General features: G+C 38.7%; 1 protein-coding gene across 3 annotated transcripts in view; it reads right to left on the minus strand.

Moving 5' to 3' along the window:
- The window catches only part of PTK2 (protein tyrosine kinase 2), a 227,179-nt gene that overhangs the window by 167,456 nt on the left and 32,237 nt on the right, over nt 1-27,486 (minus strand). For all 3 annotated transcript variants that reach the window (XM_049819633.1, XM_049819642.1, XM_049819634.1), the window contains exon 3: nt 17,170-17,196. The gene's annotated coding sequence lies outside the window, so the exon portion shown is untranslated. The remainder of the gene's footprint in view (nt 1-17,169; nt 17,197-27,486) is intronic.

Here is a 27,486-nt window from a genome sequence, read left to right on the forward strand (position 1 = left end):
GAAAAAACTCAGGCTACCTGAACAGTAACAGACAGGCCAAGGTCCTCAGCTAAGAAATGGCATTTTGCCTCCAAGGAAATTCAAGTCAAGACTTTTCTACTGTGACTGTGACTTTGGTTGCTCAATTTCAGCTTGGTTTTAAAGAATACTAAATATCAGCATCAGCTTTTTGAAAGCAAGGGGGAAAAAAGTCAGAAGCTTTTGAATTGTATCAAGGCATTTAGTTTTGTTTTCATTTTGCCTGCAGGGCTGATCCTGTCTCCTAGTGAAGTCGACTGCAAAAAATCACAAAGCCTTGCGGAATAAAGTGTTAAACAGTTTTGTACTACTGGGAGGCACATAAAAGATTGTATAATTTTTTCCACTCAAGCTTACCCAAACAAAAATAAAGATCTAAAATGCCTATCAGATGAACCAGCAAAGCTTGGCTTTCTCTAGGGTTCTGTCTAGAGGCTGAGCTCCTGTGGGGTGTCTGGGATATCTAATCAGCAGAGAGCTAACTACAGTTTCTCCCTCAGCGAATGGCATCATTAGGATCTCTCTGCTATTCAACCAATTATTTTCACATCAGTTAATATCTCTATTCATCAAATTTTGATCAAACTGGCTGGCAAGTTCAAGTACTGTTGGAAAGGCGAACAGGACAGAGCCAAACAGAGAACACTTTGCATGATTTTGATTGCCCTGAGAAACCAAACTAAACTCAGTATTCAGAAACTTTGTGAAGCAAGCAGACAGATCTGTATCAAAGCAGCATTTGACAGCAGAATAAAGATGTTTTTCAGTTCCTCTTCTGCAACATCTCAGCTACCACATGAACATACCAGCAACAGAGATCTCCTTCCAACAGAGAGAAGAGAGCAGCCCATTTGCTTGTTAAGACAAAAATGAAGAGCTACAGACTAGAGCATAGCAATCACATCATCATCATTATTATTTTGGACTTGATCATTCAGAGCCTTAGCCACTTCATGGGCTACTGTTTATTCCTCTAGTAGTTAATAGAAGCTGAAGAACAAATGCATTTATTTTAAGAAGATCTGCATATTGATATAAGAGATGGATGAACAACATTTCTTCATCGCATTCATTTTGCTAATAAAAAATGAGAACTCCCAAACCAAGTTTGCCCTCGGGAAAACTGGAGGATTTTTTCTGTAAAGCCACAAATGCTTTTACCGAGACAATTGTGGAACAGCCTGTAAATCTAAGAGTGCCTGATGACCATTCTAAAAATTAAAACATGCTTATTGCTCACGTGACAATCTTCTGCATCCTAATTCATTTGCTTTTCCATGTTTGTATCCAAAATTCTGCAAACATGCTCTCCAAACATTAAAAGTGCACCATAATCTTCATTAATCTTCATTGTCTCAAGCTTGTTCCTTATGTTTTTTTTAAATTACTATAATTATTTTGTGCGTGTGTGCATAATATTATAAGAGTGGAAAATATTATCTGCCCTAAGTTTCCCTTTAGCCAGAGGCAAACAAACATCTTCTCCTTTGTTCACAGGAACTATTGAAAAAATGGTGCATCGCCGTTGTATCAGATCTGAAATTACAGCTCCTGAAGTCTACCTTACACTAAGTTCAAGTTTGCTAAGGCTGTCTTGGAAATTTACCTTGGATTACCTGGTCTCTGAATCCATCATCCTTGCCCACTAGCAACCCCTTGCCCCTCCACCCACATCTTCTCTAGCTTGCAGTCTTCTCCTGAACACCCTTTGCCAAAGGGCACAACAGAGAACAAGGATGACAGGTTCCATGAACTCAAAGGATCTCTTACGACTGAGAAACCCAGTCATCATTATACTGCCACCAACAGAGATGTTCTTTCCTATTTAACTATGAGCATTCTGCCAGATAAAACTGAAAGACAAATGACATTTTACTTTGAGTGTCAAAATTCAAGCCCTGTCTTCCAACAGAAATAATTCAGCACAACTGAGAAGCCACACTGTCTTCCTGAATTCATTTTACTCTGCAATTGGACAAACTCAATTCCATGCTCTAGATTAGATTAGGCCATTTTTCTCCTGAAGGAAAAAGGTAAGGAGGACTTACAAAACAAACCTTAGAGAATCAATAAAAAAAAAGACCAGAACAAAAACAACAAAAAAATACCCCAAAGCAAACTACCAGTAACATCCATTGCCTGTAAAGCTAAGTGCTCTTTTGTGAGGTTCCCATCAATCAAATGAAAAATTTAGATTTGTGATTTTAGTCTTCATTCTGAACTTCTAGTGCTACCCGCTTTAAGATTTCTTGCTCAGAGAATGCTTGGGATTCGAACGAGTGCGACAGACTGAAGCTCACACTTCTGAACTTCAACCTGGGGCAGTCAATAGCCAGGAAGAGAAGAAAATACACTGCAAGATTCACACAACAGTGCTTCTGCTGACCTGAAGAAGATACCAGTATCCCAACATAAACTCATTCTAGAATATAAACTGCTTTGGATCTCTGCTTAGGACATTCTTCTGGCATAAATTCAATCTAATACTGAATTTATTGTTATCTTCCTCCATTTGGTGAGCTTTAGAGTAGAATACATCTAGGGTATTCCTGAAAAATGCAATTTTAAAGCAACACTATCACCTTCTGGGCCACAGTCAGCTAATTAGCCTTACTGGCCTCTGAACTAGATTTTAAAATGGCAGTTGCCAGAATTTTCTGCTTTTATTTTCAAGTCTCAACCTATTGATAGTAGTGAGGTGGCAGGGGGAAATAGAGCAGGATGTTGGGAGAGGGCAGGAGGAACGTAGTGTTAATGAAGTTTCCCATCCTTCCCCTTCCCAAAGGATCCTCTGATGTTGAGCAGCAGAGCAGACAGCATGCAGCCTCCTAGCCCATGCTGTTAAGACAACAGATGTTAGAAGGACCACTAAGTTATTTTTATTATTTCATAAATAAAGACTAGCCATTTTTTAAACCCATATGGGTTGTATTACTTTTCAAGCATGAAAGTTGTAGCAGATTTTCTTGTGGGTGGACTAACCTGCTCATATTCTCCCACTTCCTTCCTTTACTTTTTGAAGGCTTACTGTAGAGAAGTGTAAAGTCAGCACCATGAAAGCTGAGAATGGTTTAAAATTACTCCTTCCTTAGGGCACTGATTCCAATCTTATGCCTCTTCATGTCCTAGGCTATTTACAAAAAAACCCAAACAACAAAACCGTTGCTATCCTCAAGACATCTTTGAGAAGTTCCTTCACAATTCCCGTGCTTAAAGCAAAAATCTGCTTCATGAAGATCTGGAAAACTAAGAGGAGAAAAAAGTGAACCCTACGCATCCCGCTCCTTGTTTTACTGCAAAATAAAGTCTAATAATTTTCCTCTGTGACAGCCTCACTGTGCTTACCAGTTTGCACTGCTTCTCTTCGCACTGCTTCTCTTCAATCTTCTCAGATAGGGAGAAAGAAGAGGGGTGACAGGAGAAGGACTGAGACAAAGCTATACAGAACGGTCACCAGAACCTTTCTTGACCTTATAAAGCTTCCTCTCTCTATGGGGAAAATCTTCTATTTATGAGGTTAACATAGTAGAAGGTAACTGAAGAGGGAGGACCCCACCCCTTTGATGCAGTTTAAAGGAAACACATTCTGCAAGGATTACTTTTGTTCTGTGGAAGGGATCCATGAGTGCATCAGTTGACCTTACAGATGCTTCTTAAAACCCCTCTTCATTAAATCAAGGGCAACCTAGAAATAATTAGTCACATCTTCTAAGAGGGATATAGAAAAATGAAGTTGCTTATGAGTCAGCAAGTCTCTTCAGTGTCTGTTCATATCTGGGCTGCTTTCTCTCTCATCTAATAACTGGTTACACAAAAGAAAGTAAGAAAGCTGTGCAGCCACAGAGGGTCCAATTAATTTACTAGAAATGGTATAGTCTGAACATGTCTCCCTTGTCCTGCTTCTCCATTTGCTTAATACAAAGTTAGAACAGCTTACCAAAATACTTTGTGCTAAAAAAGATGTTTACAACTAAGAGTTGTACCTGATTTATGTCTCACTGCACCTCAGAAGAAAGTAAGGAATTTTCAAAGGCTCCCAGTGTTACATAAAACACAACATAATGTTAGCAATTCCTCAGACTTCCAAACCATTAAATGCAATTACAAACTGAATAAAAAATAATCCATGAGCTCACAATAATGCAACATTATGCCATTTATATGTAAAAACACACTGGTGGAACTGTTAACGTTGTATTTCTTAGTGAAGGATGAGCATGCATAAATCCCCTATGTATAAATAAACACTTACAGGCTAAGACAAATAGCTATCTAACTTTAAAGTTCCAGTGTTACAGAACAAATCAACAAGCTAGTGTTGACACCCTTCAAGTCTGAGAAAACAGAAAATTAATTTTTAATTTTTACATAACAACTTTTTAAAGTTTTATAATACAAGCATTAAGCCTGCTCTATTAACCAGGCAAATTCTGTGTCTGACCTATCAAGCAAAGACTAATGTATTTAAATACCAAGAAAATGCTGTTAGACACAAATTCCCCTTTCCCTCTCCACTTAGCATAATTTGGATTCAAAACTGTTGCATGAGAAATTCAAAAAATAGAGTTTGATGTTTTGTTTAGGAGAACCTCTAGTAGAGCCCAGGTGTAGCTGAGCCTCTAAACCACAGAAAATTTAATTCCTATTCACTTTAATCAATCCCTCTCCCAATTTTATACCAAGAAGGGACATTCACTTTACAAGAGCTTTCACCTATATCTCTGCTTCATGAGAACAGCAATAAACTTTCAAGGAGCATTTTCTCAGGCAGTCATTTTATGCTCTGTTATGGGAAATCAAAGGTCATCTTCAGCTAACACAAAACCTGTTATTTGATGCAAAATCCACCACCTTAAATAGCCTCATTTGTTGCTCCAATTACACAAGACAGCTTGTAGTCAGCACAGTTCTGTTGAACAAGTCATGTTTACCTGCAAAAATGCCTGCAGAGGGGTATGAAAGGGCTCAGAAAACACAAGAATATGTTGCTTAGTTTTAAAAAGGCTTCCAGGAGCTCACCATCAAAAGCTCAAGTTAGTTTAGCTAACCAGCTGTGACACTAGATGAAACAGCACTCAGTATTTCAAAGACAGCAAATATCCCTGGCCTTCATCCTTTTACAATACATAAATATATAAGCAGACCAATACAACCAACTCTGTAGCTCTGATTTCAACTGAACATTAAGCATACAAAACTTTAACCATTGACCTGAGGACAACTTCAGCACAGAAGGAAATGTTCTGATGAAGCTAAAAACACATTCAAGAACACTGTTATAAAAATTAAACTAGGCAAAGATCTGCAAGACCAACTGATACAGCTGGAAAAGAGCTAACTTTCTGGGCACAGCCCTTCTTCAGATTTAGGGGAAGGGATATTTAAAAAGTATCCTATGTCTTCAAATGGTAGATAAAACATCAAAACCCCCACATTTCTGATGGCAGCCTGAATGACCTACATTTCCAAACACCACAGCAGCAACATTGTCAGCACATAACAGCATCTGACAGCACCAAGAGCTCATCTCTTGCATAGTACTGAGCTGTCAAGCACCACTTCCAAAAAACCTGTGGTATTGGTTTCCACAATCTCAACTGATGTATTTCAACCAATACACAGTACTGAAGTTTTTAAGAGAACAAGAGACTGGGACAAAAATCAGTGAATGCATAAACAGAGGAAGACTATAAGCCTTGTCCTGTCACCAAGACATGGAAAACAAAGTGTAGTAAACTTAAAGCAGTAGTAGAGAAGTTCAAGTACCCTGAAATGAAAGCATAGTAAGAATTTTTCTATTGAAGATGGCAGTTTCACAGCTCCTTCTGATTAGGTTAAGTATCTCCACGGAATGACTTAAGTCTAGTCAATTCTGCCTTGGGGTAGGACAGCCTTCCTTTTAACCCTCAAATTTTGAAGGATGCCAATCATGAAACAAAGCCTGATCACTGTCCTTCAAATTTCTACTTAAAACTGTTCTTAAAGAAATTCTATACCAAAATCTCAATAATTCAGTTACTGATGTTTCCAGAACCTCAATGATCATGACTACCTCTAATATCTCACTGTATCGTTTGGCTCCCCCACCTTTCTCTCATGGTAAGGCCTCAAGTTTCAGTAACACCTTTTACTCCTCCTCTTGGAGAATGCATAGTTGACCAGGGAACAGTCAGTAGCAATTTCAATGTTAATCAATAATGTGTTACTTAGACTAAAAGCCTTAGTTGCATTCTGTTTTCACTAGCAGTTCAGCTGCTCTTCAAGTACATGGAAGTTTGCTCTACTATGACAGAACCATTTTGCTGGAGCTGTCTGTAAAGTGTCTGCAGGACAAGCAAAAAAACAGTCACAACCATGTGTGCTTACAACCTGGTCCAGCCAGCCTTCACAGATTTAGTTAAAAAGCAGGTAAATCTGAATCACAACATAAAGGCTATTAATCCTGGAAATACAATTCCAATATTTCTCTACATTAAGCCTTTCACAGAAAGAGTTCTCACATATTGCTGGGGGGGGGGGGGGGGGGGGGGGGGGGAACACGACACTAAAAACAAAAAATCAAACCATGTAAAACCATTCCAGCAAGTAATCTGAATGGAGACTGACTAGAAACTTTAAACATTTTTTTAAAGGGATAATTAGTGAATAAAGATATAATCTGGAAAAATCTTTGTGCCGCAGTTAAACAATTACTTAGAATTTCTTAAGAAGTTTCACATCCATCTCAAGATTAATTCCAGCCCACTAATGGAAGCACAAGCATTTAACACTCCACTTCTGTTATTCTGACCCCTTGTCAGAGTAAAGTCCTGAGGAAAAATGTGCTTGCTATGAGAACAGACTTTTTTGATGTTGGGGGGTTTTTGGGTTTTTTTTGTGGGTTTGTTTTGTTGTTGTTGTTTTATTTTTAAGTTTGACCCTTCCATATGAAAACCCTGAAGAATATCAGCTTTATGCCTGACAAAATAACTTCTGCAGTTTTTCATATTCAAATCACTGATCCCAGGGGAAAAGGCCTGCAGGAAACATCACAGCTATCATAAGCTGTTTGGATATTCTGAAAATAAGAAAGGGAAGGAGGGTGGGGGGAAGAAGTCATAGGTACAGTATCTACCATTTTTCTTACTACTTCCTTTTTCCAGTCTGCTGCTGAGCAAAAAAAAACCTTGCACAAATAAGTTTTTAGCTAAGTACACAAGCAGAGCAGTGGGCCTATACATTAAGAGCTGTCAAGGATGTCAAAACAAACTAAATGAAGCTCATGTAATTATTTATGGTCATTTTAGGCGTAACTTATAACAAAGTAGTTGATAAATGCTCAACCATGCAATGTTTTTCCTCTTGGTTCACTGTAGCCCATGATGTTCTACTTCAAACAAGCTTATGTGTATTTTGGGAGAAGATCCCAAGCCACTCCCAACCCAGGTCTCGCAGAACAAAGAACACACTCAAACAACTAACATTTTATATAAACCAACTACACAAGATCCAGCTCGATTTTCAGAATCTTTCTTTCAGTAGCACTGTCATCCCCACCCTTCCTTTACTTCATTGTTGCTGCCATGAAAACCTTAGGTACTAACATACTCTGACACTGCAGCAACCATCTCCAACGCACTCACCCAAGAAAGCTTCGGGTCTCATCAAAACCTACTGCTAATTGTGTCCAATTCCACTAAAATTAACTTACTGACAAGATGGAGGGATGGGGAAAATATTCCTTTCCAATAACTTCATGTTTTATCAGGAGGAAGAAACAAAAAAATAAAAACCCCAAAACTAAAAACTAAAAAAGAGATATAACATCTTAAAAAAAAAAACTATCAAGGCTCAGTTGTTGCTCAGTCATTTAGGTTGGTTCTGCATTAGAACACTACAATATGTGATGCAAATATAAGTGGACATTAGACCAATGTGATGTGTGGGTTTAACAAACTTATACAGAAAACCATTAAGTGTATTATACATCCATGTTGAAAGAACTGCAAGAGTTGAAGGGGTTACAGAAATTCACTGAAGCCATACTTTCTGTGGAGTAGTCTTAAAAAAACAGAGTGAACACATCATGGACATAAGCAGGATATTGCTCACAGAACAGGAAAAACCCACATGTTCATGGACCATAATTATTCATTTCTTCAGTTTTCAAAATTTCATGTTTTTCTTAAGTAATACTGCACCAGAACAACATACTTTCAGTGACTGTGCATGTTGTAAAGAAGCAACAGAATCTCTCATTAATACCCTGATGCCCCAATTACAGCTCACTATCCTCGATTTGAAAGGCTGGCTCTGCTCTTGGATTTTTTTTCTCTCCTGTAAGAGAAATTAGATGAATTCTCCCGTCCTCTTAGCAGATACCACCCCTCCCTTGCCTATACAAAAACTTTTATAAACTCAAAAAAAACCCCACGCTACAAAAAAATAAATCCTGTAGGTTCCTAACCTCTTACCAAATACCCTTTAAAAGTTCTTCTAAAGTTTGCAACCATACAATGTCCCATGGTAACTGAGCAGGGGCACACTTCTTAAAGCAAGTACAGCCAGTCTTGCAATATAAAAGCAAGCTGATGCTTGTAAAAGCAAGCTAATGCTTGACTATAGCACTGGAAGTTAGTTCACTGTTTGCACACACCAAGTACAAAACAGACAACAGTTTATATATACTCTGCTACCATCAGGATGTTTCATTCCAGCAGGTTTGCTATATTGAGCTAGAACAGGGACACTCAGTCATGTCTTTACAAACGTACCCATTGAAATAAGTGCACCAGTTCCACCTCTCTACTGCAAGCCAGTGGCAACCTCCACTTGTGAGAAGTGGAACAGCATTCACTACACAGCTACTCTCCAAGGCCAAGAATCGGTGTCTCCTGCAGAAACATGAGAAACATCACATTTCTGTAACCTTGGTGGAGTCCAGACAAAATTCTCCTTTAGAGCTAGGTCAAATACATCGCTTGAATAACCCTTATCAATGGTCCCTTCAGATTTTCTGCACTACCATTGCCAGCCAGTTTGCCAGCAAGAACATACATGTGGGTGTATGCTGTGCAATGAGCTTTCTTCACATCACTTACGGACTGCCTCAACTGAATTTGAACTGCCAGTCTGTAGACACCCATTTTGTTTCAACAGAATGAAAGAGAATATTTAATGGCACAGAACCCACAAATAACCATTTTCAGTCTTATTCCTTCAACTCCAAACCAGGTAAACATCTTCTCATAGCAAATAAGCATCGTGTTCTAAGCAAAACATTACCACAAGTTTGTGGGGTTTTTTGACAGCATGTAGTAACAGAGTTCTAAATCCTGCTGCAATTACTCTGATATTACTACTGATAAAAATCCATAAAATTCAATAGCTTCTGTCCTAGGTAGTTTCCCCACCCAACCCACCCCAAAAATACCCAAAGAATTTCCAGGGTTGTTTTCTATTTTGTCCAAAAGCTTTGTCAAAAGCTTGCCTTTTTTTCTTTTTTTCTTTTTGTTTTTGAGAAGAATGCCAACTCTTCATATGTTTAAAATAAAGCATTGGACAATCCCCCTTCCCTGCACCCCTAACTATGCAAGATACAAATTACCCACCTCTCAAATGGAAGACTAACAAACCTCTTCCTGGAAAACCTGGCAGAGGAGTGTCAACAGGTGCCCATATGACACTGAAGCTCAAGTTTCTTGTCCATGATCCTCAGTGAAACAATATATACAATCTTAGTTATTTCTAAAACAAACTTTCCAAACTAGGAATAAAATTAAGCACACATCTAAAAGAAGGGAGAAAATGTACAGATGACTTAATTCAAAGCTGGACTGCATAACTGGAATTAGGATATTTCAAGTCATCCAGAGTGGAGCAGCACTGGTTCTCACCCACATGTTTTTCTGTCACTCACAAAAAGAAGTTGTTCAATTTTCCCTAGGAAGAGTATCATTATCCCTCCAAACTGCAAAATTTCTATTCTAAAGACATTATTTGTAAAATTAATTTCTAACGAAGCAGATAAAAACTTCCAGTTTGTCCTAAAATAGCAATGAATTAGAATAAAGGAGGAAAAGATCTTACATGCTATATATTCAAGTGATACAATTTGTATATGAAGCACCCTTGACTACTGGAATTCTTCCACTGTGAGATAACTGTATAGGAGTAAGCAAGAAAAAGCCTCACAGCAGTATCTATGTCCCCAAAACCTTGGGAGCCAGAAGTACAGACAGGAAATGATAGGGCAATGTGCTGAACGGCTACATTTTTTTGTTTGTTTGTTTTAATCTCTCAGACTATTAACCCAGCTTGTTAACATTTATAGGAACATTGGGCACAGAACTTGAAGCACCTTTCATGTCAACTCTTACTCCCTGCTTCCTCATGCAATCATGTCATAGTCCCATTAAGTGATAAATATATCCGATTTCACCTTCTTTGATCATCAAAACAGACTAAAGCAGTTATTAGGGGTGCCACATCATTCCCAATACTCCTGATTTACATCCTGATTATTTTTTTTTTAATCCTACTCTCACTACTACCTATTGAAACTTCTTTCTTTCTACCCCATCTCCTCCTATTTTCCTTTATCCCTATACATGCTCCCAGAAAAACAATGGTCTGCAGCCAGGGCAAGTTTCTTAACTATATATAAACCATTTGATAGACCGTCATAGCAAACAAGGGAGGTTCCTGACAGCTGGAAGAAGGCAAATGGAACTCCTGTCCTCAAGAAGGGCAAGGAGGGCAAGTCTAGATAACTACAGGCTGGTTAGCCTTACTTCCATTCCTGACAAGGTGATGGAGCAAATAACCCTGGAAGCCATTTCTAAACATATGAGGACAAGAAGGTGATCAGAAGAAGTCATCGTGGATGTATGAAGGGGAAATCACGCCTCATAATCCTAATAGACTTCTATGATGAAAGTACTAGCGTGGTGGACAACGGGATGTCGTTTCTCTTTAGCAAGGCTTTCAAAACCGTCTCCCACGACAGCATCCTAACAGTCAAATTGATAAAGTATGGACTAAATAAATGGACAGTGAGATGACCTGGACACCGTCTGGACTGTCAGGCTCAAAGGGTTATGATCAGCCGCTTAAAGTCCAGCTGAAAGCCAGCCACTACAAATAAGCTACAACAAATAAAAGATTAGTAAGAACACCAATTTATAAAGGAAAAAGAAGAAATTCTAAGTTACCTAAATTTTAGTGAGGTGTTTAATATGTCTCATCATCTCAACACTACTATATAGCACACTGATAAAGATGTTACCTTTTTCTTACCAAACCATGCTGTTGCTATTGACCTGCGAGGACATTAGCTATAAAATACAGATGGGAGTGCAGGGTAGATGGCAGTGTCAAAAGCACAGCCAAACTAAGCATAGTTTCACTAGAAAAGCTTGCAAATAAATAAAGTCAAGATTGTAGTTGTCATCTCCCCACCTCTCCAAAGAGTTCAATGCAAAAAGACAGATACCTAACAGTGATAGCTTACAAAGGATAAATATATCACTTTTCTAAGTATCAGAGATATATAACAATCAGAACATGCATTTTATGAGGTACAGGTGATTAGTTTATTAAAACTACTCAACAAAAATTTAAAATAGGAAGATTTAAGACAGAAATAGCAAGGGAAACTTCCTCAAAGTTACATTTCAGTTTTGTCAGCAATAATCTCATCCAGTAGTAATAGAAGTTTTGTGATATAATATTTGGAAATCTAGAAATAGCACTTACCACCCTGTCAGTGAAAAGAATTAAAACTATAAGACACATTTGTGTCAAAAGAAGAAAAGCTTTCTCGCATCTTCTGAACCTCAAGGGGCATGCAGAAAGCTATTCTAACGTGGTAGCACTAACATTTCATAAATTGAGTAGTTTTTAGTTCTATACTCTTTCATTTGTAGGAGTACCTCATAATTTAAGTGCAAACAAAAAAATTACAACCAAAACCATTACAATTATATGAAAATTAAGTTTACTGTTGGATAAAATCATCATTCTTAATAAAATTTGAAAGATTTCTAGAAGAAAAAAAATTCCTGATTTTGAAAGGGATTACTGAAAAATCCTACTTCTAGTGAAAGAGACTCAAGTGCAAGTTTCATTGTGTAATCCTTTAAGCACCATGTTACGCATTCTGACAAGAGAGGAACCATTTACGGTCTTACTGCAGCTTGTATTTAGTTCTTATTTAAAACTGAAGTGACAAATCAAAAAGCCACTATTTTGTACTTTTTTACTTTTGACTACATAGTTACATTTTTTCCCCTGTTAAGCAGGGACATTAACAACAGTTCTCTGCTCATGTTGAGTTTGTTCTCAGCTGCATGAATAATCACTGCATAATTTACTACCCCCTTTAATACATGTGAATATTTATTTTAAGATACTCTGCACATCCTCAATTCTGTCAGTTCCTGCTACTGCAACTTCATCTGGCAATCTCTCAACTGATTTTTAATTTTCCATCTTTTAACATCATAGAAGTACCCATGCCATCATTGGTTTTTTGTTGGGGTTTTTTGTTTGTTGTGGTTTTTGTTTTGTTTTTTTTTTTAATTCTAGTCTGAAAAGCTATGTTGCATTTCAAGTTGCTGTATTTAGGTTCATCACACAGGATGTAGATTTAGGATGTGGAAGATCTAATTACACAGCACAGCATTAAACACCTCACCTCATATGTGGTAGGTAAGAGAAAAAAGAAGCAGCAGGTTGTTTTGAGGCAGGTTGTGTGCTTCTGTGGAAGGTGCCAAGAGATTAATCTGGTTTTATTAAATGGATCACTATCAGGCCTTATGTAAAAAGCAAGGCCATACACACTAATGGAAGACTGAATGAGGACATGTTTTTAATTCAGGAAGAACAACTGCTTTAGGTTGAGCTGAAATTGTGTAACAACTTTTTTTTAGTCCTAACTGAGCAATTGAAACTAAAACTAGTTCAAAAACCATTTAGTATTTCAAGGTAACAGTGACTTTATGTGGATGGTGCTTACCTAAATTGTATGATATACATCAAAAAAATGTACACAAAACCAGACAGACTTCAAATATACTGCATATCTGGAATTAAGCTACACAACGGTTACTCATTTCCTATTAATTTTTTGATACCTTATGCTAGGAGACAGGAAGATTTTACTTGACTCACCAGATGTTCTCTGAAGGAGAGAATCATCAAGAACAAACATCTGCATCTAAGATTCCATTCTGGGATAATGTTTAGTTCCATTTTTAAGCAAAACCCCAGTATATACTCATTTCTTGTATTTGTCTTTATTCTCCTCTACCTATCTGTCGTGGTTTCAGCCTAGCCAGTAACAAAGCACCACAAATCCGCTCGCTCAATCCTCCCCCCCGGCCACAGTGGGATGAGGAAAGAATATAAAGGCAGGCTCGTGGGTCAAGACAAAGACCGGGAGGGATCACTCCCCACTTATGGTCACAGGCAATAGACAGGCTCAACTTGGGGAAAAAAACAAAATCAGTGTAAATTTCTACCAATCAAATCAAAACAAGGATAATGAGAAGTAAATCCCAAATCTTAGAACACCTTCCCCCCACCCCTCCCTCCTTCCCAGCTCAACTCCACTCCCAGTTCTCTCTGCCTCCTCCCCCGGTGGGGCAGGGGGACAGGGAATGGGGGTTGGGGTCAGTTCCTCACACCTCACACCTTCCTGCTCCACCATGGGGTCCCTCCCACAGGAGACAGTCCTTCATTAACTTCTCCAACATGAGTCCTTCCCATGGGCTGCAGTTCCTCACAAACTTCCCTGGGGTGGGTCCTTTCCCCAGGCCGATCTTCAGCCCCAGCCTGCTGCAGCACGGGCTTCCCCAGGGAGCGGCAGCCATCTTGTGGGGCATCCCTCCCCCTGCTCCGGCATGGGCCCCTCTCTCCCCGGGCTTCAGGTGGGCATCTGCTCCCCCGCTCCCCTCCATGGGCTGGGGATGGACAGCCTGCCATCTGGTCTCACCACGGGCTGCGGGGGCATCCCCTCCTCCCTGCCTTCCTCCCTGACCTTGGTATCTGCAGAGGGGTTCCTCTCACATCCCACTCCCCTCACTCACTGCAGGTTCCCCTCCTTAAATCTGTTCTCCCACAGGTGTTACCACTGTCACTGATGGGCTCGGCCTGGGCCAGGGGCAGGTCTGACTTGGAGCCAGGGAAGCTTCTAGCAGCTTCTCACAGGAGCCAGCCCTGCAGCCCCTCCCCTGCTACCAAAAAAAACCCCACACCACACAAACCCATAACACTGGTATAGTTCATTGGCATAGCTTTTTGCTTCCTTACTATTTCTTGATTCTGGTAATGAATACTTATTTGCACTACAGGATCAAGAACAAAGGACTAAGTCTAAAGAAGAGACACCTACATCACACAGATGCTATACCTGTTTTAAATTCAGAGGATGACAAAATGCAGGAAGCATTGTTTTTAATCTCAACAGTGCCAACAGATAAAGTTTAACTGTATTTACCAAAGGAAACCAGTCTTTCATTCCTCCAGGCATACTGTGAACACACTCATGTTCAAAGATAACTTCATATATAGACAGGCGTACTGTGTTCTCTATCTGGCTTTCAAATTACAGTATTTTAGCAAGTTGGCCACCAAGCCCCTACTGGTTCACATTCAAAAAATTCTCTATGCTCATATCCATGGCCTCAACCACAAGGTAGTAAAAAAACAAGTTACCCATAGACTTCAAATCAGTGATACAGATAGGATAACTCTCCTGAGTAATGATTTAACTAACAACCTAATCAACTAATGCATTCAACAGCACACAAACAATCCTTCTTCACATGAAGATTTTGCTATGAAATCAAAGCGAAAAGGCAATGTTCTGGATGACTGTGGTATACCACTGACTAACAAATTTACGTGTAATATAACCTCAAACAAGACACTACAATAAAGACCATTCCAAATAGTCTCCTCCCTACTGCAAAATCTTCAAACATTGCGAGAGCCCCCACATTATGATGCAAATTTAAGAGTACTAAAACCAGGTGGCAAAAGCTAGAGCATTTTTAGTGACATCTGTTCTCCATTGCTAAAAGCGGCACCCAGAAAAAAAGATAAAAGTTCTTCAAAACTTGAAATAAGAAAATACTGTTATTTATTGCAAATACAAGTTCTGATGATTAAAACTTCCCATTTGAATGTAGAACTTCATCTTTATTCAAATGTATTATATCTTTTATCCTGGCTATTTCTCCAATTTGTCAAATTTCTTTTAAATTTTAATCCCCTCATCCAATGTGCTTGTAACTCTTTTTGTATTGGTGCTACTGACAGATTAAATAGGCACATGAAGTCTATCATCATGGTCATTAAGGGAAATATTGTAATACCACAGGGCAAGTCAGACTTCTGTGGGACTCCATTTGACACATCCTTCTCTTTTGATAATATTTTAAGCATTTTTTAAAACAGGTTTCTTTAGTTTGCTTATCAGTGAATACTGTCAAATTCCTGCTATAGGCAAGCCGTGGTATACAGCTTTTCTACCCTCTGTAAAGGCCTCTTGCCATACCATGGAAAAAGGTTACCTTTTCAAAACCCTTGGCAAATGTTTGCCTTCTTTCAGGTACTTTAATGACACAGCAAAAAGTACAATTAGGACACTCACACACACATGCCAAATTGAAAATAATAGTCTCATTGTGACTCAGATTCACAGTACCAAACTCTTCAAGTCCCAAATAGAAACTCGGAAGAAGTTTCACCACACATCATTGTTTTAGAAGCTGCAGAAAAAAAAACCCAAAACACAGCCACCCTTATCTTCCCATCAGCCTGACCCAACCACCACAATATTTTTCCAATATTCTCCACAAGTACTCGCCTTCCTGACAAACGCTCTCAACACTCAAAATCATTTTAAAGTTGTTCTCCTTAAAAGAGAACTACTTCTACATTTAGAGTTCTCTTCATGCTTCAAGCAAACATGATTTCTTCCAGAACAGCCACCCTAAAGTTCGTGGTGAAAGAGGACAGCATATCAGCTATCAAGCTTTTAACTGAAATTGCCATTTGATTCAAACAAGAAAGAGCAACTACCTCCAGAGCAGATTCGTATTGACTAAGTACCGTTACACTTTAGATACACACTTGTAAAAAGGTATTTTGTGGACAGATACGAAGTACATCTCAGTAAGAAGAAATAAAAGAATGGATACATAAGCAAATCACCAACGCAGAGTAAGGGCAAAAGGCAGCAGGCCTGATAATGAACATCCAATCCTTTGCTCAGCCAGGAGTATTACTACACATACTACAGTTAGGATTCTAGAATTCACATTACAAGTGGTGAATGGATGGACAAAATGCTACAGAACAGAAGATATCTTCATTCTGAGCTCTACGCCATAACTTGAGCCCACAGCACAAGTGAATTTATAAAGCTTAATACGTGGATCAAGATCAAATGTATCAAAAATAAAACCTGCTAATTTTAAAAATCAGGTCAATGGGGTTGGGTTTTGTTATTTTGTTGTCATTTTTCTGTGGTTTTTTTGGTTGGGTTGGTTGGGGTTTTTTTTTTTTTTTTTTTTCATTTTTAAACACCACTGATAGAAGACACAGCATCCAACAGAGCAGAGGGATATTTCCAGCTCCAGCACAAGCCACCTGTGTCCCCAGCGAAATGAAAATGTATGTCACCTTCCCCACTACCACCTGGGGAGATTCCTTCCCCCATAAACCACCCATCCACATTTCCTTGCACATTGTCCCTCTGTTCCTTCCCCCATAAACCACCCATCCACATTTCCTTGCACATTGTCCCTCTGATTCACCATTAATACTATTTGCGTCTGCTCCTAATCTGTTCTTCTGACAGCTGCATCACACACTGTGCGGAGTCGTTTTAAGCATTAACTATATCACATGCATATTTAACAACTGCATATAAATATATCTCAGTTACCTCCTCCCCTTGTCAAAATACACTATTTAAATGTAAAAAAAATCTGTACCTCAACAGGTTTTGTTTTGACCTCAGATCCCCACATGACTAAGTACCATGACAGTGCCAATGAGAACCGATATTCTGATTATATAAAAGCATGACTATATTGCAAGCAAGCCCTGAAAAAGCTGCCTGCTGTCACATCAAGACATAAATGAAAGAAGAGAACTTACCTGCTGGCAAGGGAAGTCTTGAAATATCTGTAACGATAAAGAAATACATTTAGAAACATAAGGAAAAATAGCTCTAAAATTGCATTGGCATAATCATTTTTTCTGCAAGTCTGTACTTATTTAATGAAGTACATTATCTGAAACAATTTGCTAGCTGCTAGGCATGCCACATGCAAATCAAATGCATTTTCCTTGTCTCATCCTGTTCATTAACAAGATTACGTTTTGCCCACCTAACTGAAGGACAAAGATTATACTGCTAGGCAATGAGTGTAATTACTACAGCAGAATACAGGTCACTAAGTACAAATTAAAGTGTCACATACGGATTTCACCATTATCACCTACATAATTTCAGAGCTGAAAGTGTCAGGGTGAGTCTTTGTATATGAAGAGGACATTATTGTATGTTTTCTTTATTCTTAAACCTTTAGAGAAAAGGTAGCCAAGCTTACAAATGGGTACGTATCAAACAGAAGAAATAAAGGAGACTGATTTTTGTCACCGAGGCACATGAGACGCGGTTGCTGCACATTTTTATATTGAATGCCAAGGCTGTCTTGAGCTGCAATCAACTTACAAAAACCACTGCCTCAGTCTAAATAGGTATTAAAAAGTATACCTATGTTTCTTTAAGGTATAAATGCATATACATTAAATTTTCCTAAATAGGTAATTATATAAACTATAATTCATTATATTCCTTCTGCCTGCTTTTCATAAATCTACTTGTTATCTCAGTACATGTGATCGTAACTGGGACTTGAAGTGCTGATCAGAGTTCAGAACAGAAACTAGAACCCACAAAGAACTAGAAAGCAAGGATTACTCAAAGCCTGTAAGGACAAGGACTAGGGACACACATCAAGGGGTTAACAAAAACTGAAATAAACACAGGTATGGGGTGATGAGAAAGGGGAACTAGTAAAACAAATGAGTAAGAAACTGAACTGAACCCAAGAAAGAGGTCTGCACAGTTGTTTGGTTACAAAGAGACAGCAATGTTGAGTAATAAAATTGTTGTATTGGGTACAAAAATCCACATGCAAATTGAACTTTACCCATAGAAGTAGCAACTGGAACAGATTCAGAGATTATCAGGGCAGATGGTCACTGCTTTGCTACATATTAGAAGAAATAACAAGGCTTCATAAATTTATTAGCCCCGCTCCCACCAACACATTCTTAACATCATGCTTGCTTTCATTTACAATCCATGTTTGTGGCTGCAAAACATGATAAAATTTGAATACCAGAGAGAATTACACCTGAAATTCAAAGGCAGCCTACTAAAAATTTCAAACATGAACTGTAGTACTCTGAGGTGACAAGGAAATGGCAACACACAAAGCTGAAACACAGTTAAAACAGAAAATGAAAATAGCAATAGGACACCACAAAAAAATAGAGAAAATATTGCATGCTTTATTCTGGAAGAATATATAAAGTTTAAAAAGATAATAAGGTACATTTAAAAGATGCTCATCATGCTGTTTGCTTACGAACAAAACCACCTTATCTAACAAGAAATGTCTTGACATAGGAGAAACCAAGATAGGAAGAAGATGCATAAACTGCAGGAAGGAAAAACCTCAAGTTGCCTCCTGCAACAGCTCCTGCACAGAATCCAGAGCAGCGCATATGGAAGGGAGCCTTCTTCCAGCAGGAAAATATGTTGCAGTGGCAATTATTTGGAAAGTTAAATAAAGAGAAAGGTTACATCTTTCTGTCTGTTTATATATGTTTGATAGTTTTCGTGCACTTTTTTATAAGTCACAACAAAATTCCTGCTTGTCACTAGAATACACAATATGAACAACTGTAGCCACTCACCCGACCAAGACAACTAAAATTGCAGAGTAGAAAATAACATATTTGATTTTAATTTTCCTACAGTGATAGAAACTAACCTCTAAATTCCTTTTCTAATTAAAGAACATTGAAAATTTTAAGTTACTACAAAAAATTAGGAGCTGTGTTAAAATTTTCTTCTAATTCTTGATGTATTGGAAATATGTTATCACAGCATTTATTATTCTTGAAGCAGACTATTTGGTTAAGTGTGCCTACACAATAGATTTCAAGAAAATAACGGTAAACATAACCACCAGAAAAATACATTATCATGTACACACAGATAGGCAAAAAACATTAATTTACATTCCAGGAACTTAGCTGTGCAATTTCAAACACCTCCAGGGAAAGCTCTGCAGCTAAGACACATACATATTTTTAACTTACAAAAGACTTGATCATATTCTAGTGTGTGTCCCTAACACCTGGACCACTTTTTCCGCTGTGATCTCTCCCCACACATGCACCAACATTCACATAGATCCCATTACTGCACTGGGACCTACCTAAATGGGCTACCTACATGAACAGCACCATTACTGTATTTAAGTCAAACACTGTAATGATTTCTTACTTCCATGTTCCACTGCAAATTAGTTCCATAAGTGCATTAACTGACAAGATACTACACCTCTGGGACAAGTATACTGAACAACTTCCTGCAAGTACACATTCTTCTAATACAATTTAGTGTAAGAGAGACAATTTTCTACGATTAACTGACACACACTAGATTTAAAAACAAGCAGGACAAAAGAAATTGAAGCCTGAAGGTCATATGCAATTTTGAGTAGACTGATAAATGCACTTTACAAGTTATTTGTATCATATTTTTCAAAGATTTCCCTTAAACAGAAGGTCCTCTATAGGCTAATGCATCTTAATTCTGGCAAACACCAGCCACTACAGAAATATCAACTCATTATAGCATAAATGAAGCAAACACTGTCATGATTCCAAAGATAAAAGTAACAATTTCACTTTTGTGTGTATGTGTGTGCGTGCCCAGACACCACAACAGTAAGTGAAATGTTCATTACCTTCATGTGTTTCTGTTAGCTGCAGAGTTACATCAGGAACTCTGGTATTTCTTACCCTTGCGTTTATGCTGTCTCCCCAGCTCACTCTCATCTTTTCTGGCTTGAAACTTCCTAGCTTTACTCTCCAAATATGTTTTTTCATTGAACATCTAACACTGAAAAAAAGATTAGTGGATTCTGGCAATATTTTTAAAGCTTCATCCACTGAGAAGTAAATTAAGACTATGCATTTAGGCAGGTACTCTTTTCAGATCACATTTACAAACTTGCCTTCTTTGCTGTGCAAAACATTTCCCTTTTTGAAGGACATTATAGCATTCAGATCTCTATACAGGAGAAAGTCATTCAGTGCTGAGATTTGAAGGGAAAAAACCACAAGTTAGGGTCCTAATCTGGTTTGTGACTATGAGGAGAGACTTGAGAGCATTTGGGGGAGCTGTCCTGTTAGTGAGGATTCCCTCACGCAATGGGGGTCTGGACTGACTTTTCTCCCACAGCTCATTTCCTGAATGCATGTGAACACTGTCACACAAACCACATTTACAGCTGTACAACATGAACCAACCTTACATTTCCGATCTGCTCCAAAGTATTCTTCAAAGTGAAATTAAAAATTAATAAGATTTCATGCACTTCTGGTCCTACTGATACTTTCAAGGGATCAGCCATGTTCTCCATTTATATTCTTACATGTCTTACCATACTACTAGATAGGGAGCAAACTGTCAAGTTTGACTAGGCAGAAAGAAAAATAATTTTCGGACCCTATTCTTTACAGACTCTTACATACCTTGTAAAGGTTACCAGTTCTCAAGGAAACTGTTTTTACCCCAAATAGATATTGGGAGGATGGAGCAGATGGCCTCAAGAGGTCCTTTCCAACCAAGGTGTCTGTAATACCATACGCAGATGACAATAACAGAACAGGAAAGGAGCTGTAATAACATTAGAGGTGCTACAAAATAAGAAGGTTCCTCAGCCAAAGAAAACTTACCAAGTAAACCAATTATCTTTATGAATTCACTGAGGAACAAAAAAAAGACTGTATTTTAAAGAAAGAATACTACTATTACTTCTCTACCCATTGAGATGATTTGGGGCAGTATAGTCCTCAAACAGGCTTTGTGGACCCTGTCACAAATAGCTTTTCCCATGATTTATGGATGCCTTGAGTACCAGATAGTTCTAACACTGTATTTGTTTTTATGAAACTATGCATTTTGCATTGCAGTCTCCTCAAATGTTTTCTTGGAAATGGAGCCGCAACTTTAAATCTTTCCAAGAGTAACATCTAATCATTGAAAACAGGAATATTTTGTGAGCTTCATGTTCCTACCTCAAGGTAAGATGAGAATATGGCCTCATGGACAACTACAGAGGCTTAGACTCTCACCCCATCTGCAGCACTGATCCCTTCCCAGAGCTGTGGTAAGCAGCAGACCACAAGAAATTTAATCCTCGTCTCCTGTAGCAGTAACTGACTGACTCTAGCCTAACAGTATTCCCTTGAAATGAATTTAGACACTCAGTTCATGAACAAATCTCTCATTCCAGTGAAGAGTAAAGGCTTGCAGCACACAAAGAACCACAGACCACAGTCTCCAGGAAGCCGAGTAGCACATATCATTTGACAATGATCCTTCCAACTGAACGAGGAATATGATCACAGACACAACATAAGATGCTATTTTCCCATTTATCTACCGATATGAAAACCATTTAGGAATACATGCACATACTCAGCTTTTAGTCTGTGTGACTGATGCTGAGGAATGTTGTCTTGCAGACTGGATTCAACAGCCTGGAAGTCTCCCTTCCTATTCTTCTCTGGCAGGCTAAAAAGGCAGCTGGATGTTCCTCTAATCTTTAATGATGCTGAGATCTTATAATCTATGTAAAGATCTTTTTCTTTTTTTTAAAGAGCAAGTAACTAAGTAGAAAACACAAGTCACCTTTCAAAAAAACTGCTTTGTAAAATTACATTTGTTGAGAAACTGAAGGATTTATCCATGATCACCCATCTATCAAGCTAAGACCTTGGACATATGATGAATTCATTCTGACAACACACCCACTAAGGAAAAGCTGTTAAAAAGTTTTGTAACATGATTAAAAGACTGCATAAACCACCAATTAGATTGTTTCATATATGTGGGTTTTTTTCCTTCATCATTAAAAGTGCATCCTTTAATTCTAACCTAAATCTAACCTACTTCTAATTTAGCAATCTGCAGAGCTGAATGTTAACAGCCCTTTATTATATCATTTCCCATTAAGGCTACCTCAGGGCAATTTTAAAGAGCGACTCAAAATCTTGTATTAGCTATGTAAAATGGGAGGTACAAGTGGATCACTATAAAGGCCCATTTTTCTAAATCTTTGATCATCCTTACAACTCTTTAAATGCTCAAACTGTTCTTGCTTTTAGTAGCTTCCCCGATTTGCAAACACCAATACCTGACACAGTATTCATATGTCAATCATAACAGCACTAAAAATACTATTTGCTTGCTTAGATGGAGTTTTTTCACCTATTGACATATTTACTGCATTTGCCTTAGGCACAGCAGCAGCTGAATGTCCAGCATTAACTGCAAATTTTTATCTGTTAACACAAGAAGACATGGAGTAGGACAGTTATAGGACAGACACCTCCATTCACAAAAATTGCCAGCATTTTTTTGTGCTTTGGCCAGATCAGAAATACAGTGTACAAAAACCACACATCTTTTGTTTACAACTCTACTTCACAGGAGATCCAACGTTACACTGTAGTCCTTTATTATCTTTGTTTAAATCTGTGCTTCAACTGCAAGTATCAGCAGTAATGATTTAATGCTTTCATTTATGTCTGTTAAAAAGGTTAACTAGCAAGCAGCCAAGAATGAACCACTATGAGACCCTCCTTGGGAAACATGCACAGCCTATGTCATATTTTTGAGAAGTTCTGCTTAACCAGTTACTAGTTTTAATGCAACCAGCTGCATCTGAAACACAAAAGCAACACAGAACTAAGGCAATGAGAAGTTAGAGGACCAACTGAAGTTCCAACACAAAGGTTTTTTTCAGATAAAGTTTGGTTGACAAAATAGGTACTAGACATATTTACAGTATGATCACCACCATATGTGACATACCTCAGATAGCTTTAAACACACATGAGCATAATGTTATTACAGCAGTACAAGTGTCAGTGCCAGCTAACTTGTCCTGTACCTCAGGAACACGTTCAGTTTACATCTGCTTCCGTAACTGACAAATTCACAAATCAGTAGCTAATTAACTGTAGCATTCTTCTCACTGCCCCCAGTCTTCTGTTTATACCTGCCTTCTGCTTCCCACCCACTGTGATTTAAAAACAACAGCAATATTTAGTCTCCTTAGTTTATAGGATCTACAAAAAATCTTTCAACACTTTCCAATCACAATTTCCCCTCTCCCACTGAGAGAAGTTCCTTGTAAATCACTCTGCTTATGGTTCTTAAATACTAGGGTTTGAAATTGAAAAAATCCAAATTCTGATCAAGATGCTGAGAGTAATCCACATGCATTTTACCTCATCTCAGCTGAACTAGAAGGGCATGCACCTGGAAGCTTCAAATTCATTTACATGACATCATTGAGCATGTCCATAAAGTTATCTACCCAGCCACCAGTAGCCAAATTTTAGACCAGGCATACTCAACAGTAAGATATTAAACAAAAGAGTTCTGGTGGAAGCTACATTCAAGGAGGTTAAGAAGAACAAGAGAAATTACTCAATCAGTACTCAGGGCAGTAGGATCAATCTCATTACACAAAGTTACAGAACATGCCAGTATCTGAGCAACTCAGATACAAGTTTATTCTCAAAATCTACACAAGTACTATATATACCTTTTGCCTATGGAGAGGAGATGTATGGATAGAGAATAGACTAGAGCAGGGTCCCCAAGAGTTGGTTTTACTCAGCATCACAAAATGGGTAGGTGAAATCTTCAAGTCTGCAGGTGATAACGAACTCTTACGGGTAGGCAAAAGCCATGCCAATTGGAAAAAAGAATCCAGAAGGATCTCACAAAATGCAGTAAATTGCTAAAATACAGCAGATACACTTCAACATGTAGATCTGGTATAATGCATCTAGGGGAAAAATATTCTGAGCAATACCTCCTTAACCACTTAACACTTGCACTTTCTCCAGTTCCAACTGCAGGAGGAAGGCTGAATCACTGTTTTCTCTGAAATCATCAGCTCCAAGTGTAGTAGCTGACCAAAAAAAGGCAGTAAAACATTGTGTGTCATTAGGAAGTGTACTGAAAATGTGGTACTTAAGCATATTACTGTATAAAACAAAAAAGCATCCACATCTTGTGTTCAGTTCTGGTCTCTGCACCAGAAGGAATACAAAGGGGAGTTAGAGAATGTCTAGAGCAGGGCAGCTGAAGTGATCAAGGGATGGAGCAGCTGCCATGTGAGGCCAGACTGCAAAACCTGGGAAGACATGCGGCTCACGTGAATACAACCACAGCTTGCAAAGGCGGGGGGGGGGGGGGGGGGGGAGAAAAAGGAAAAGCAAATCAATGCAGCACAACTGTTCATCAAATCTTGCCAGTATGAGTAGTAGGAGACATTTTAGGAAACTGCTGGGGATTAGCTTCAAACCAGTAACAGTGCCTCTCTTCACAGCTAGCAGTGAGCTTCCTGAGGCTCCTGCTAGGGAACGGTGTGGAGGCAGGTACCGTCAGCAAGGTCAAAGATACTTTGCTTCACAGGAGGTTGACAAGGAAAGGTGACAAGGACCGGTAAGGGAGGTACCAGCTGGCATCCCTGACACAATGGGGATGGCCAAGGACATACAAGGCCAGTCTCATGTGAACAACACCTTCCACTGCCACAGAGCCACACTGCTGGGCCGGAGGGCCACTGGTCTCATGCAGGAGCATCTCTTTATCAGAAATAGTGTGGCCAGCAGGACTAGGGAAGTGATCATCCCCCTGTACTCAGCACCTTGAATACTGTGTTCAGTTTTGGGCCCCTCACTACAAGAAAGACATGGAGGTGCTGGAGCTTGTCCAGAGAAGGGCAACGAAGCTGGTGAAGGATCTGGATAACAAGTTTTATGAGGAGCGGCTGAGGGAACTGGGGTGGTTTAGCCTGGAGAGGAGGTGGCTGAGGGGAGACCTTATGGCTCTCTACAACTACCTGAAAGGAGGGTGTAGTGAGGTGGGGGTCAGTCTCTTCTCCCAAGTAACAAGCAATAGGACAAGAGGAAATGGACTCAAGTTGTGCCAGAGGAGGTTTAGATTGGATATTAAGAAAAATTTCTTCACCAAAACGGTTGTCAAGCATTGGAACAGGCTGCCAAGGTAAGTGGTTGAGTGACCATCCCTGGAGGTATTTAAGACTTGTAGATGTGGTGCTTAGGGACATGGTTTAGTGGTGGACTTGGCAGTGTTCGGTTTACAGTTGGACTCAATGATCTTAAGGGTCTTTTCCAACCTAAATGATTCTATGATTCTTGTGTTCTTAAAGTCCCTGTCACAGCTCTATGAAGACGTAGGGCAGCCACAAGCTTTAGACATAAACTGTAAGAATACCTACTCAATCAGAAGGGCTGTTTTAAGAATATGTCAGCAACATTGTAGGAATGTTCTTATCCTTTAATGGCTTACTGCAAAAAGAAAACTGTTTAACTCTGAACAAGCCCAGGAAACTTTAAAACAGCTTAATGTGTTTAAGGAGGGATATCTGGTTCAGATCTATCAGGAATATCTGCAGCACTATGACCCAAGATCATGTGATCCTGATGGAAATACTGTGACTTTTTATGAACCTAACAATTCAGGCCCTCAGGCAAGCTTAGGGAAAGCTGTAGACATGCACTCTGTATGTGTCTAGCGATCCCCTATTTGTACTACAGAGTGCTTGTTCTTAAAAGTGGCAAGTTCAGTGGAATTTTTTTCTCAAAAAACATTGTCTTGACATTGCTGGCTGTCATTGAATTTCCCTTGTCATTTTCCATGATGGACTCATGACATGCAGTATGCCACCACAAGTCACCCATATTTTCAAAAGGTGACGGGATTTTATAGTTCCTGTACTCAAATACAAAGCACTGCATGCCAGTAAAGCTGTTTTGCACTCTAGGTATGACAGGAACTCAGCAAGACCATGTAGATGTTTCAGAACATAAAATAAATGTTTTTCCAGGTACAGAAAAGAACACAACCAAGAACAGGAAAGAATTAGGGAAAAAAGTATTTAAGGCAAAATACTGAAAAATTACTCAAATGGAGCTACAGATCCCAGACTACAATGTAAGAGAAAGCTGCTTTCTTGGGTGTTTTTTTAGGGGGGCATAAGGGGCTTGGTTTGTTTTTAAAAGGATAACTAGTTAAAAAGATTTAGAGTAACAGACTAAATGTAACACCCACCCACCCCACACCCCCCCCCAAAAAAAAACCACCCGAAGTTTCTTTTTGGAATACTAAAACAGTATTTTGTAAGGTTTTTTTGTTTGGTTGGTTTGTGTTTTGGTTTTTGTTTTTTGTTTTTGTTTTTAAAGACAAATTCTTAGAAAATTGGGAGACTCATTTCCCTTCATGTTCCACCACTGTAAAATTATGCTGTTTCCATGCTTATAGCCCACACATGGATTCCATTGTTAGAGCAGTTTTTCAGAAGCTAGAAGTAAAAGTTCTAAGTTTTTTCATTTGAAGTTATAGAACATTCAAGATGAGTGAAAGAAGGTTGAAGATAATCAATGCAGCCAGAAGGGAGGGAGAGGGGAAAAGTTTGAAGGACAGCTTTTCAGTAAAGAACACACACACAAAGTAGTTTGTCAAAAGTTTAACAGAAGATTATCACCTTTGCACATACATAGTACTTACCTAAGAAAAAAGGGCCCTTACTAGTTAACAATTACATGCATGAAAAGACTAACTAACTTAGTGCTAAAAAATAAAATGTTTTATTGATCTCAATGGGATTACTGCAAGGCATTCAAAGCCAGCCTGACAGCAGCTGCAGAAGTTTTGTTCTGTACAGGAATCTGCCCAAATAAACAAGATGAAATCTATTTTTAACAAGAATATTTGTGTTTCCTTAGTCTAATAGCAATACTATGGATGGAGAAAAATTTTGCTGCAGTTTGAGCTTGTTCCCAAAGTGAAGCATAATCCCATTACAACAAATGGGCATTTCCACAAGCATATGGCTTATAAGGGGCATATGCAGCCAGAGCTACAGAAAGCCTGAAATCAGTTCTCCAGTGAGACATGAGTTTTGGATCTTAACGATGTAAGAAATAACAGAGAACTGAGGACAGCACGCTCAGTGTCCTAGACAAACTTGCAGTAAATTTACCACCACAAGCAGAGGGATAACCCCTTTAATGTAATCTTGTTTCAGCAAGTCTTACACATCTTAGGGTGTATAAAAC

Source organism: Accipiter gentilis, chromosome 2, assembly GCF_929443795.1.
Source record: "Accipiter gentilis chromosome 2, bAccGen1.1, whole genome shotgun sequence".
Classification (NCBI taxonomy): Eukaryota; Metazoa; Chordata; class Aves; order Accipitriformes; family Accipitridae; genus Astur; species Astur gentilis.